The following is a 13,728-nucleotide window of genomic DNA, read 5'->3' on the forward strand; positions in this document are numbered from 1 at the left end:
TATATATATATATATATATATATATATATCGGAAAAAACAGCGTTTCCAGTGCCTTTCAGCGCACTGGGTGGCACTGGAAACGCTGTACAGTGTATATATATATATATATATATATATATATATATATATATATATATATATATATATATATATATATATATATATATATGCATGGCTCTTTCCTAACCATCCTTGTAGTAGTGGCTGATTTCATTAGTTAGGTACCAATATATACAGCACAATAGGTAACCGTCTGTATAAATATGTCCACAAAAGCTTACGCGCATCCCACATGCCGCGGAAGTGGGTCTGGGTGAAGCTTCTAGTGAACATATTGGGAACACTGTTCTAATTTCTCCGTAATTTGTGAACATGAACAATATGTAAAAACTAAACGCGTTCTTTCTCGGAAGTTGCTATATCGAAAAAAAAAGAAAGCTAAATGAAACCCTATACAGCTCGAGCACCGCAGACATATTTGTTGTATTATAACATACAGTACACATCAGTCGTATTTGCTTGTACTCCATCCGCGACAACCTGTATGACTTCTCTATATATTCCACAAATCTTCCACAAAACATCATTTATACGCTGGTGGTCATGCGTTTACATTGCGCTTTCGATAACTTCGTCCTAGGCACAAGGAACGTGTGACTCTCTACCACAAGATAGCTTTCCAGTAGCGAGGCTTCTTTAAACGTCTATTCGGTGTAAACAAAGCAAATAACTATGGGCACCCGAGTGAATATATAATGAACCTCGTCGCAACGGCCCACTATACAGTATCAGCAGCAGCACATCTCGTGAATAAATTGCGCAGATACCCCACTCTTTAAAATAAAAAGATCAATGTGAGAGTGGATCTCCAGCTCTGTCTAGAGAAGGACTATCTCTGCTAATATATAAGATGGCCTTCTTGTCTTAAGAGTACGAGATTCAAGCGCCCTGAAATTACGACGAAGCAAAAGCGCTGTTCGCTTTCGTTGTAAAAGTGCTAAGTGCTTTCGCTGTTCATCAGTGGCACTCTAATCAGCGAGTGTTTAATGGAGAGAGATTAGCGCTTGAAATGTGCAAAGGAAAGCATGGCGAAACTATTTTTCCGCCGTCTCCTCCAATGACGTTTATACACTGTCGTTGGCAAGGTAACGACGGCACTAAAGAAACTATATAAACGTTATATAGATATCGAATGCCTCCTGATGAAATTGTCTCAGAATAGAACTTGCCCAGTGAGGCTTGATGAGGAAATATTGATTTTCTATTAGGAACCGCGCGTAAGCTCGTTGTGAATGCAGCGTGAAATAAGATGAATAAAATAAATAGAGGAGTACAAATTTGGAGCACACTTAATCGGGCCCCGTGCACATCGCCTTCCCAAATGCCAGCCCAGCTTCAGTGGAACCGCCAGGTGAAGGCACACCGGGCTCGTGCCTACGCCACTGCCTGACTTCGGTTCTCGGTAGATGCCTCAACCGTGCCATACGGAAATGAACGACTGTGCGCGTAACATTGGCCGTTTCAAAGTATCCTAGAATTCCTATTCCAAGTACAGTTGTTAAGTTCCCACCACGCTATAGTTCTTCCTTTTGCAAATCAGCGTAGGGCCCACTACGCGTAACTCAGGCAAAACGCGAATCTACGAGCGCGGCTGCTGAATATGTTGATAGTTTCGTAGCTGATGAATAAATATGTATGAGCACTTTGTAATGGGTGAGCCTTTAAAACACCCATTCGTAGCGTAATTCACGTGTTTCCACGCCTCGCCCGATTCTACGCTTCATACTGCGCAGTATTACACGCGTTAAGGAGACTCTTTTCACTACATGACATTAATATAGTGTTTTTTTTTTCCGAAGCAGTTTCCAACAGTAGCATGCCTCTGTGGTAAAAAACCTGCTTACCAGGCAGACGACTTGGGCTTGATTCTTACTCGAAACAAATATTGTTATTTATTACTTTATTTGTATCTGTCTCGATTTTTCGGTCACGGAAAAGATGACCATTTTTTTATCACAACCAACGACGCCGACAGCGACAACGGAATTTCTGCGAAACGAGCTCTTTAACGCTGTCGCTCTAAAATTACTTCTAATGCGTGTCTTCTAATTACACTGATTAATTTCACTGAAATGCCTCGCAAATAATGCCGTTTCTTGCAAGTTATCATCGCTAGACAGCAGTCCATACAACACTGTCCATACAACACGTCATGCAGTTAGTTCGTTCTGACTTTTCCATACGTGTTGTTTTCGTCTTCGTTTTTTGCTTCTTTGTGCCGGCGAATCATTGATATGCACCATTTGTCAGAGATAGATAGATAGATAGATAGATAGATAGATAGATAGATAGATAGATAGATAGATAGATAGATAGATAGATAGATAGATAGATAGATAGATAGATAGATAGATAGATAGATAGATAGATAGATAGATATTTTTCCCGCTTTACATCGCAGAAGCTCGATATGATTATAAGAGAGCCCGGTAGTGCAGGGCTCCGCAAATTCCGACCACGTGGTGTTCTTTAAAGTGCCCCTAAAGCTATGCCCACGGGCCTCTAGCGTTTAATACGGCCGCCGAGGCCGAGCAGCTCCACCACCGCGGCGGGTGTGACCCAAAGTCAGGGACATCGCCGCGTGCACGCCTTAACTTTATATATTAAGGCAGACACATGGAAAGATGCGTATTTGCAAGCTCTTCATTTGAAGCTACATTTGAAGATGTGATTTGCACTGGGAAAAAGTGCACTGGGTAGGCACTTTGGTGGCGGGAGGTCACTTGCGATATTGAGAGCCCTGCCACAGCCACTTTGATGGTCATTACGAAGAAGGCAACGACTATGTTATGGTAGGTTATCAGCCACACTTTTCCTGTTTTGCACTTACGTATGAAGTTGTAAACATACAATTGCATTTAAGTCTTTCCCGGCAACAATATCTAGAGTGGAGAATGACGACTCCACGCCTTAATATTATGTGATAAAGAATTGTTTCCTATTTATAATTTTCTTATAATATTTTTTTCTGTTAACCAATTCGACAACGTATTTTACTCACGAGCTGCGTGTCTCAGATTAAGAATATCGAAGTCAAAGCATAATTTCTGAAGTACTTTTTAGGCACCCGAAGTCTTTTTTCTTGTTTTCGTTCTTTTAAACTTTTTGTTAGCTTGCTTTTCTTTTAGCTAGAGGGGTTACATGGAACAGGTAGCCATATCCTTCTAAGCCCCATATGCGTCGAAGAGACGCTACGACAATGCCGATATACAACATCCATGAATGTTGCACGCGATGCGCTTTGAGAGCCATTGTGTGCGAGTGCGCTATCGAGCGCCGTACCCTCTCCTATAATCACCCCACATCGCACGAAGTCTGCGAACACAACAACAGCAGCAGCAAAAAAATTGCCAGGCCTGCACAGCAGCAGCAAAAAACATCAAAGGAGACCGCACACCGACAAAGAAAGGAGCGCCCCCTACTACCGTTGAGTGGCATTGTGCGTGTGGATGCTCCAAGATACTCTCAGTGAATTCCCGGTAACCCGGCGAGCTGGAAAGGAGCAATGGGAACTCGCGAGTGAACGAGGGTATGCATGCCGTTGGGAAACGACATTGAGAAACGCTACCTTCGAAATGGCTGTTTCGAAATTCGCTTGTAGACGCAGCCCATGCTATGCGTAGCCACTACGCAAACAAAACGCTTAGAATGCCGATGTCTTTATGTTCTATCTCGGGGAATCTTTCCAAAGTTCTTGCGACAGAAACACCTTCACGCAACAAAGAGAGTGCATTGTATCTTAAGCAAGGTGTTCTTTTCTTTAAGCGAGTAGTCACCCTTTTACCTCAGTACTAGGTCTCCCTATTTTCTCTATCGCTTAAGGCTCTTGTAAAGCGATGCGCATCGCTTAGCACGAAGCTAGCGGCAAGTTGCGCGGAGATAAGCTCTGCCGTATTTACTGCGACACAGTTATAGCTGCAACTCAGACAAATACACCAAAGCAATGAGCAAAAACATATACGCTCATTCATCAAATAACAATTTCCCGATTTCTCTCAACAGGCAGGTTTCCCTTTGCCGAATATGTTTCGCTTTCCTTTACTGAATTAGTAATAATGTAATTGTTAGGGTTTAATGCCCCAAACCACGATATGGTTATGAGGGGCGCCGTAGTGAAGGGCTCCGTTAACTTCGACCACCTGAGGTTCTTTAACTTCCACCTAAATCTAAGTACACGGGCGTCGAGCATTTTCGCCTCCATCAAAAATGCGGCCGCCGTGGCATGGATTCGATCCCGCAACCTTCTGGTCAGCAGTCGAGCACTATAACCACCAGACCGCCGTCATAGGTTTTTACCTAATTAACTCATTAGTCACCGTCGCGTTACCAGTCTTTCTGGCAATGGTTTCATTGTTTTCTAGAAGTTTGGCTCTACGATATACGGCAGATTTTTCTGAAATTCCAATTGGCTGTTAAACTGTGTGTTAAAAATGACGCACTTCTCCGTTCTCAACATCCGCGCACCCGAACCCACGTATCTTTCTCCGACATTAACAATATCGAGCGCTAATATTATGGTTTTCGCGGCACATACTGCAGTTTCAAAAACAACCCTGTCTGCTCGACACAGCTGACGTAATGCATAGATTCGGGTCGTGCATGGCGAAACTTGTAGCACACTAACAAGGAGACGAGCGAAGGAAGTGAAGACCGTACGTTGCCCTTAGTGTAGTTTCAGATTGTCCTGTCCTCACTTTTTTCGTCCGTGTCCTCCTTGGTGCACTGCATGTTTCGCCATGTATCACCACCAAGCCCATTGTTACAACCATTCAGGTTTGGGTTGGTTGGATTGTTGGATGCCGCACTAAAAAATCATGAAAGCCTTAGCTGGCATCGGCCACAATCACACGCCGAGCATTTATGACGACGATGAATCCACTCTGCCGGTGCAACATACACCACACACGAATTTCTGCGTTTTTAAAAAAGACGGCATCGTCAATGCATGTTCTACAGGAACGTAGTCATTGCCCGAGTCACACCTGATGTGCGCTCGCAAGATTTCCAATGGCGCAAGCGACGACGTACAACTCAATAATGGAAATATAGCTCCACGATGCGATTTGCACAAATGCTTTAATGCGTCGGTTTATAGCGTCCTAAGTGCCTACGAATCTGATGCGTTTCGTCATCCACGCGTGACAGCGCTTGCGGGAGGCTTACGCAGACAGACTGCAAGAAAATGAAAACCGATCTCAATGGCGTGGGATCTCCCGCGATGGTACACTACACAGACGAGTCCCCGTTCTGAATCTCGGGATAGCTTTTCTTTGTATTTTTTTTCTGCAACGTGCGCTGTGCACTCTCAAATCCCGAAACACCATTCACGAGGATCCCGAAGCGTGCAGCCAAGCGTGCGGCGATAGCTTTGCCGCATTTTCCGCTCTATAAGACATCGCCTTTAGTATGGCACACCCGGCGCTCATGTATCCTGAACGGAACAAGAGCATTTCTTCTTCTATAGTCGGTTGCGACCCAAAGGGGCGGCGCCACCAAATTTCAAGGCTATAAACAGCCTACTGTAGGCTTCCTCTGTATGCGAGGACACTCGCATACAGAGGAAGCGCGAAGTGTTGGAAACAGCAAACGCTTAGAATTTTAATTCGTTTCCAAAATGTGCCTAAAGGCTCATTCTTGCGATTGAGGCCCATCGCTAGCGCGACTGACACCGACGTCACTGCGTGGGATGTGCAATGAATGTTTTCGTGACGTCAAACCATATTATAGTGGCATGCAGTGGGCGGTGACCTACAGCTCCGCTGCACCCGGCAAGCCCAGCGAGCATCGGCTGCGAACCTACTCTCATGTTTTCTCAACGTGTGGCCGAAGTATAACCGAACTTGCTCGCATTTTGCAAAGTGCTTTTCACCGTCAAGCGAAACTGCCAAGGCGACTTTAGAGAAGTTCGCACACTTCTTTGCTTTAGCATACCGGGTTGCCATAGCCGTAAACGTGACACCGGAAAGGTGAGGCCGCCTCGTGGCGCTAAGATGAACCAGGCAAGCACAGAATTGTTGTTGCAGAAATCTAATGTGTTCTTTCTCTGCTGACATAAATTCTAAGTAGCGACGTAGATCTGAATGATTCGCCTTTTTAAACATTTTTTCGCGATGGTCCCTCGGCGAAAACAAAGGAATGCGCCTATAATTGTGGTTGCACAAAGCGTCACAAGGTGACGCAGGAAGCGTCACGAAGCGTCCGTTAACCCGGTACTCCGCAAAGATCTCTACGTATGCCCGAATTTCTTATACGCTAATATTCTATATTAGATAATTTTAGCGCATTTTGAAAGCATTCGGACGGTTGCTCGCGTGTTTGTGCGAGAGCAGACGAAGCACAACTGCGCGCTTCACAGCTTTGTGGTCCCATATGTTCAAGCTTTCTACGCAGTGACGCCACTATCCAAATCTGCGCCCAGGAACCGAAAGCGATAGTCGTTCACATAAATAAGGGGATACCAAATTATTTAGCCAGAATACACAAATCTTGAAGCTTTTAAAATGCTTCCTAGAGCAATAAGAAACGTTGGCAACAAAGAACGCGTAAGCCACAAATTTGATGGCACCACCCCGTTAAGCCCTGAGAGGCCCCGACCCAGAGGACCGAAGTAGGCAGCCGACTCCCGCCGCAGTCGTAAATTGATGGGAGGGTTACTCTAGAAAAGTTCGTGACTTCACTCATGGCCTAACCTTAGCTAGAACCCTTATGCTGATGGAGGAGGAGGAAGGAAAGGAAGGATGGTCAACCAGACGCGCGTTTAAAAGCTTCAAGATTTGTGTATTCTGGCTAAATTTTCGATGACATTTTTCCAAAAAATGCTAAATTACTTCCAAAGCATGTTCTGGAGGGCCTCCTTCAAGACCATCTCAGTCATTTTCCTCATTATGTGGTAATTTCGACGGATGCAACGCAAAATCTTCAGAAGGCTGGAGTAGGCATTTTTTCTCATCAGCTTAATTGGTCTTTTGCGCTCCGTTTGCCTGACTTCACGCCAATTTATCTTGCAGAATTCCTGGCTATTACATTGGCTCTTCGGAAACTAAATTCTCAGCAATCAAAAGCTATTATTATTTCGGATGCTTTATCTGTTTGTACACATTTAACGTCCGCAAAGCAGTCTCCTCTTCTCAGGATATTTTGGTCTCTTGTACCGCGTAGCCTATCAGAAGTTCGGTTTCTTTGGGTCCCCGGGCATGCTGGAATTGCACTAAATGAAACCGCTGACTCGCTCGCTTCGGCATCGTTAAATTTCCCGGTGGTACTAGTAGCTCCACAGTTTTCTTTTATTACTGCTGAACGATTCAAACGCCTATTAATCTTAAAAATCAACGAAACATCGCTCCTACAATCTGAAGAATTTCGGCACTTGCAATTCACATGGAACACCGCAAACTGCCTTTCCCGTCAATGTGAGGTGACCCTAACAAGCTTTCGCTGTAGAGTTCCTCGGTTAAATTATTATCTCCACAAATCAGGATTTTCATTAACTAACCTATGTGCAGTTTGTAATGAACCGGAAACAATAGATCACTTTCTTCTCACATGCCGCCGTTTCGCCTCACTGCGCCGAATAATTCTTGAGAGACCGATTGGCATGCTCGGATTGGCAGTTGATACACCCACCCTTTTATCGTTTGGAGCCAATCAGTTGGGTGCGGGCCGCAGTGTTATTCTGTCAACGCTACATAAATTCATTCAGGCAACTGGAAGGATACGCTGCTAGTGGTACCGCCAGTTACATCCAATTCTTTGATCCCCTTCTTTATTTTTGCTAATTTGTTTTTATATTATGGTTTATCGAAAGCTTCTGCCCCTTTCACCTTTTTTTTTTTTCTGTAAGGAATGTTATTATAGTTCTTATCTAATTTTTCTCCTTTTTTATTTTTTAGCCAGCGTCGTGTAAACCATTTACATTATAAAGTACAGTGTGGCCAATCCCCCTTGTGGGTATGTGCCAAGATCTAGGCGACAAGACAAGACAAGACGCGCGTTCGATCTGGCCAACCAACACAGGGGGAAAGAAATGAAGGCAACAAAACAAAAAAAGAAGAGGCCAGAAAGTACGGTCTGGGCACATGTGCGCCTGTCCATTACACGCATACAAGTGATCGCTTGACATTCTGTACGTTAAAAAAGTATGAATGCCCGCGTCGCTTTTCTGGCCTACGACACGTAGGGCAACAATCCGAGGCTCTTAGCTTCTGAAAATGGTCTGTCGTCAATTTTGTTCAATGCATTGTTCAGAACGTTGCGCTCGGTCACAAATTGATCACAAAAACGCAGTATGTGTTCTATTGTCTCGTCCCTGTTGCACGAGTCACATCTGGAGCTGTCTGCCAATCTTATGCGATAAGACTACGCCTTCGCGAAAGCCACTTCTAACCACAGGCGGCGCAGTCAATTTACATCTTGGTGGGAGAGACGCGATGGAATTTGCAGCTTCCTCGATGGCTCTAGTTTGTTAAGATAGACTGGGCGTGCCCGCACGGACACAGGATAGAAGTGGAGACACCAGAAACGCCGACAGACAACTGCAAAGGCGCATAACGGCGGAAAAGAGAGAAGGCACGAAAAGTTATCTGAAAACGTAACTTATTATTAGGCATTAGGCGTACCCATGAATCCGGCACGTGTGGGGGTCTACGTGAAAGTTAACTGCTAAGGAGTTTCATTTCTTCTTTATGCCATTCAATCGGTGGTTGACTCCCGCATGAGCCACCACTATTATCCATATGGCATGCCTCATTTATTAGACGCGTTTCTTCATTCCTGCGCCTGCTACACATTGCGCATTCATTGATTATTGCACTTGCACTCTCGGCAATGTGACGAAAGATTAGAAAGTGAGCCTCTGGTTAGCGACCTCTTAAAGTCCAGTATTCTCTGGTTAACACAGCGGCCCGTCTCTTATACGTACAAGTGGCCGCAATTAAAGGATTTCTTGTGTCTATGTTTGTACGCCCAGTCTCTTAGAATCAATAATTACCAACTAGCTCAGCTCTCTGTTGTTCCAAGCGTAATGTCTAGTTTATGTAAGCGCTGGTTCCAGGCACTAAGGTCGCTCAACCAAGTTTGCGACATTGCGTCAGCAAACGAGTCCCTTGCAGCGTCTCTTCGGAATTTCTGTGCTCTCTTCATCGTGATAAGCTAAGACTGTATGACTTAGCTTTCAGCTCAATCATGCACGAATTAGAACAGGCACGCATGGAAGTAAGCCCTCGGCTCACAAAGGCGGCACATTTAGCTTGCTGGCAGGCACTGGCTTCACTGAGAAAATTGAGATTACAGAGCATCGCGGGGTGTTGTGTCTATGCTGCATATGTCATTTATATTCTTCCATCTATCAATAACATGCTAGGGGTGCTGATAAGCAAAGTCCATTTATTTGATAAATTGCGTCCATTTCTCTATCTTTGTTGCCCATTTAGCTCCAAATACATTTGTTTCGGGCCAAATATAGCCCGAAACAAATGTAGTGAAAAAGCTCACAAGGTCCTTATAAATTCACTGAAGTCGACTAGGAGGCTCAAGCAATCCGGTGTGGTCGCCGTTACTTTTTTTCCACAGAACGTTAACAAAAAAAAAAAGAAACGCCAGGGCTGCGCTGAAACTGCAGCACAGTCACAGCGAAAGCTGGAAGAGCGGCGTTTCTAGAGTCCGTTGTAAGCTCTCTTGGGGCTACAATACAAGTACACTAGAAAGGTACCCACTACGCCATAAATCACAATTTTTGTGAAGTCGGGAAGCACCTACTAAGCCATTATTCGTCATTCAGCGGAGAAGTGAGGCACCAGCTACACCTCTGTAAGGCATTATGTGCACTTTGTTGACGCGACGACTTATGACGATGAAGAATTATGGCTCAGGCCTTTGTAATGGGTTGTAAGTTTTAAACGGCCCACCAGTTATGTAAGTTGCATTGGGTGACGCCCGGTCGCTATTTCCCTCTCCCGTCATGCTGTATAACATACGTTGACGTGGGAGAGAGACGGGGGAGGGGGGGGCGAAGAACTTTACTGAGACCCCGAGGAAATGGATTACGCGCTTATGGGCTTCCTTGGCAACCAATACAAGTGCACTTGCGAGGAACCCACTGCGCTATAAATCATTGTAATTTTACTGAGACCCCGAGGAAATGAATCATGCGCTTATGGGCTTCCTTGGCAACCAATACAAGCGCTCTTGCGAGGAAGCCACTACGCTCTAAGTTATTGTAATTTTACTGAGACCCCGAGTAAATGGACCATGCGCTTATGGGCTTCCTTGGCAACCAATACAAGTGCACTTGCGAGGAACCCACTACGCTATAAATCATTGTAATTTTTGAGAAGTATGGCAGCAGGCACTGTGCCATTTTTCGTCATTCTACGGAGAGAACAAGAATTACTGCAGCGTGTGCAGTATCCCGCCACAAACAAGCATTAAACTTGAGTAAGTGAAGTGTAATATTCTATAAAAACCCTAGTGGCAGTTATATTACGCCGAAGCTGCCATTATTATCAAACTTCCTGGACTTGAGGGCTTCAACTGAGTATATAAATGCGCAGACACAGCGATATCTTGGCTCTATCACTGGAAACGACTGGCAGGAAGACCCCTCACTGCAGTCCTCATAAAGTGTAAGGATAGCTGTCTTGTGCTATATGTTTCTGAGATCGCTCCATAAACATTTCTGCGAAAAGCACTATATTTCATTGATGCGTTCTCGGTGTTTTTCAGGGTTGAAGTATTATGTTTGTATGCTAGCAAGTTAAAAAACAAGAACAAAGCCACTTATATCTTTGCCACAAGGTAAACGCTTGCCAAGTACCACCCGTTTTTCTTCACTCTATTTTAGAGCGCGTCTGTCCTCCTGCATTCTGTGTTATGTCACTATAGTGCACACAGGCAGCATGGATCTGTGATGTTCTGTTATGCATGGGTTGCTCGTAAATGTTTTAGAGAATGAGGGTCTTGACGACTACAATTATTTATTATGTACTTTGTGTGCGTGTATGTGCGCGCGCGCGCGCGCGTGTGTGTGGTGTGTGTGTGTGTGTGTGTGTGTGTGTGTGTGTGTGTGTTCGTGTGTGTGTCAATCATACTGTGCAGCACTCGCTACAGGTAGGCGGAAAACGAAGATTCAATCATTCAGCGCAACAAACTATACCTATAATCAACTGCAAACGATAAAGAGTAACGGCAGAGGACAGTACACCTTGGGAAGGCAAGCGCTGAGACAGAAATATACTTGAAGCAGAGCTAACACAAAAGGACACTGATGCCGTCACATGTCGGTGGAGAATCCGACTGCCGAGCTCGGCATTAGCTGTCTTACTTTTTTTCAAATGCACTTGAAAAAACTCACAGGATCACTTATGCACTCCCCTAAGACGACTGGAAGGCGCATATCGTCGCCGGCTTTGGAAGTGGAAACCACTGCAGTCGAGAAAGCATTGACGGTGTGCCGCCGTTGGCTGGCTTTCGTTAAGCCGTCTTTTCTGTGCCAGAAACATCTTACGGGTTTTTACTCGTGCGTTCGTCTTCCTCTTCTTCTCAGTATTGTGCAGACTTCTTGCTTTGATTTCGCAAAAATTATTGATGTTCTTATTTTTGGGTCTCTATTTGATCAACTTAAAAGAAGCGCTTGTAGTTACTTAACACACCTGTTCAGCCTGATGGAATTTGGAGAAAGAACCATATGGCGATGACGACTATCCTAATCCTGTCGTCCGAAGCCATCAATAACTTATCATTAGCTGTTGAAAAAAAAAACATTGGCTACACAGTAAAGCTGTTTCTTTATTGAAATCGAATGCACATAAAACACTGATTTGCTATGTCAACTTCATTGCATTTTACCAATAATCTACCCAAAGTAATATAATCACATTTTTGTTTCAAGCATACCGGTCCGTTAGTTCACGAGTATAATACTTTCGCGCAGATTGTGACCGACATAAATATTTATATAGAACACTTCAATGCCACAGCAATATTCATGATGGAATGCGCGTACGTGAGCCGATTTTGTAATATTCGTGCCAATTTTAAATAGGATCGTCGTCTGTGCGCGTTTTTATTTAAGTATCTGTTGACATGGACACAGACGAATGCTTGGCGACGATAGACTTTGATAACCCAGTAATGTGTATAGCTGAAGCGGGTCACCGAAGCACGGACTGATATACTTCATAGTCTATTTCTGCCCTTCACAGCAGGCGTTGCCTTTTCAACTAACCATTTCTTGGTTTCAGCAATGAAGCGCCTGATTGATGGCGTCCTATATTTCTAGTTTTACAGATCACAAATTACTGCATCATGGCTTCGTGCTCTGCGCTCTTTTAGATAGTATAAACGTTGATTTCACTTTAATAGGCGTACGCAGTATTGTCCACCGAGGGGAAAGGTGGGAGCGAAGGTTCGACACAGTGCATCCCCCCCCCCTGTAACCTCAGTCCTAGCGGAAGCTTCACAATGGATGCAAAATTAAACTGAAGCGATGACTTGCTTCTGACAGTGGCCTGTCCCTAGTCCCCAGCTTTCTAAACATACGGGTAAACAGTTCTTGCTTTGCAACATCTGTGGTCCTCGGCCGCCAATATAGTCAGAAACCTGCGTCGCTATAACTAAGCATTGACACATTAAGCAATGACTTCGAGGAGTCCGAATAGGCAAATCTATGACACAGACTTGGAGCACCCCTGGGATGATGAGGGGAAGCGGCGCCCGTAGGGGAAGCGGCCGTTGTTGGGCGAGGCTGGAAACAACAGCGGAGCTAGTGTTGGGACTCCCGAGCGAGAAGCTGCCCTCCCGAGCCACTTCTCTCGCTTAAACCACATGGGTTTGGCGGGAACATGCCACGTGACTAGTGTTACGTGACTTTGGCGGCATATCACGGGACTAGTCTTGCGTGGTATTATGCCACGTGGCTACTGTTACGTGAATTTAGCGAGAACATGTCACGTGACTAATGTTACGTACTTTTACGACACGTTCCCCTCCACTTTACTGTTTTTTTCCTCTCTCTATTCGTCGCCTCGTCTTTCTTTTTATCTCTAACTCTCTTCCGATCCCCATCTCTTTCCTTCTCTGTCTTTTTATCTTTCCTTTCCTTCCGTTCCTTTCTCTCTAGCTGTATCTCTCATTATTTTTCTATCTCTTTATTTTTCTCTCTCTCTGTTTCTTTCTTTCCGCGCTCGTTCTTTCAGCCACCCGAGGTATTGCATCCCACGCCGGATGAATCAGTGCAACAGGAGCGCGCGCGCCGGGCGCACGTAGTTGGGGAGTGAGGCAGAAGATGAAGAAGGGCACGAAGAGAGCGCGCACCGGTATGATGATGACAGTTTTCGCGAACGCTATATGGGGTTTGCCGAGCAACAACAGCCCTGCCGTCAAGAAGTGTTCTGCAAAATAAAAGTGGTGCAAAATCGATGGTTCTGTTTGAATTTAAGATTTATATTGAATGCACATCACATCGGAGCATTAGTGTACTTGAGATACGGGCAAATTAGCTTTCAAAATAATGAATGATTATTAGTTGAATGAGTTCATTGAAAAAACAGAGTTTTCTTGTGCGCAGCTGGGATCATTGCGGCACCTGGTGGAGCAGATATCAACCACGCGCTTCTTTCTATGTGGCCTCTGGGATCAGCTTCGGCAGTGCGAAGAAACACAGGGGTAACCCG

Source organism: Rhipicephalus sanguineus, chromosome 9, assembly GCF_013339695.2.
Source record: "Rhipicephalus sanguineus isolate Rsan-2018 chromosome 9, BIME_Rsan_1.4, whole genome shotgun sequence".
NCBI lineage: Eukaryota > Metazoa > Arthropoda > Arachnida > Ixodida > Ixodidae > Rhipicephalus > Rhipicephalus sanguineus.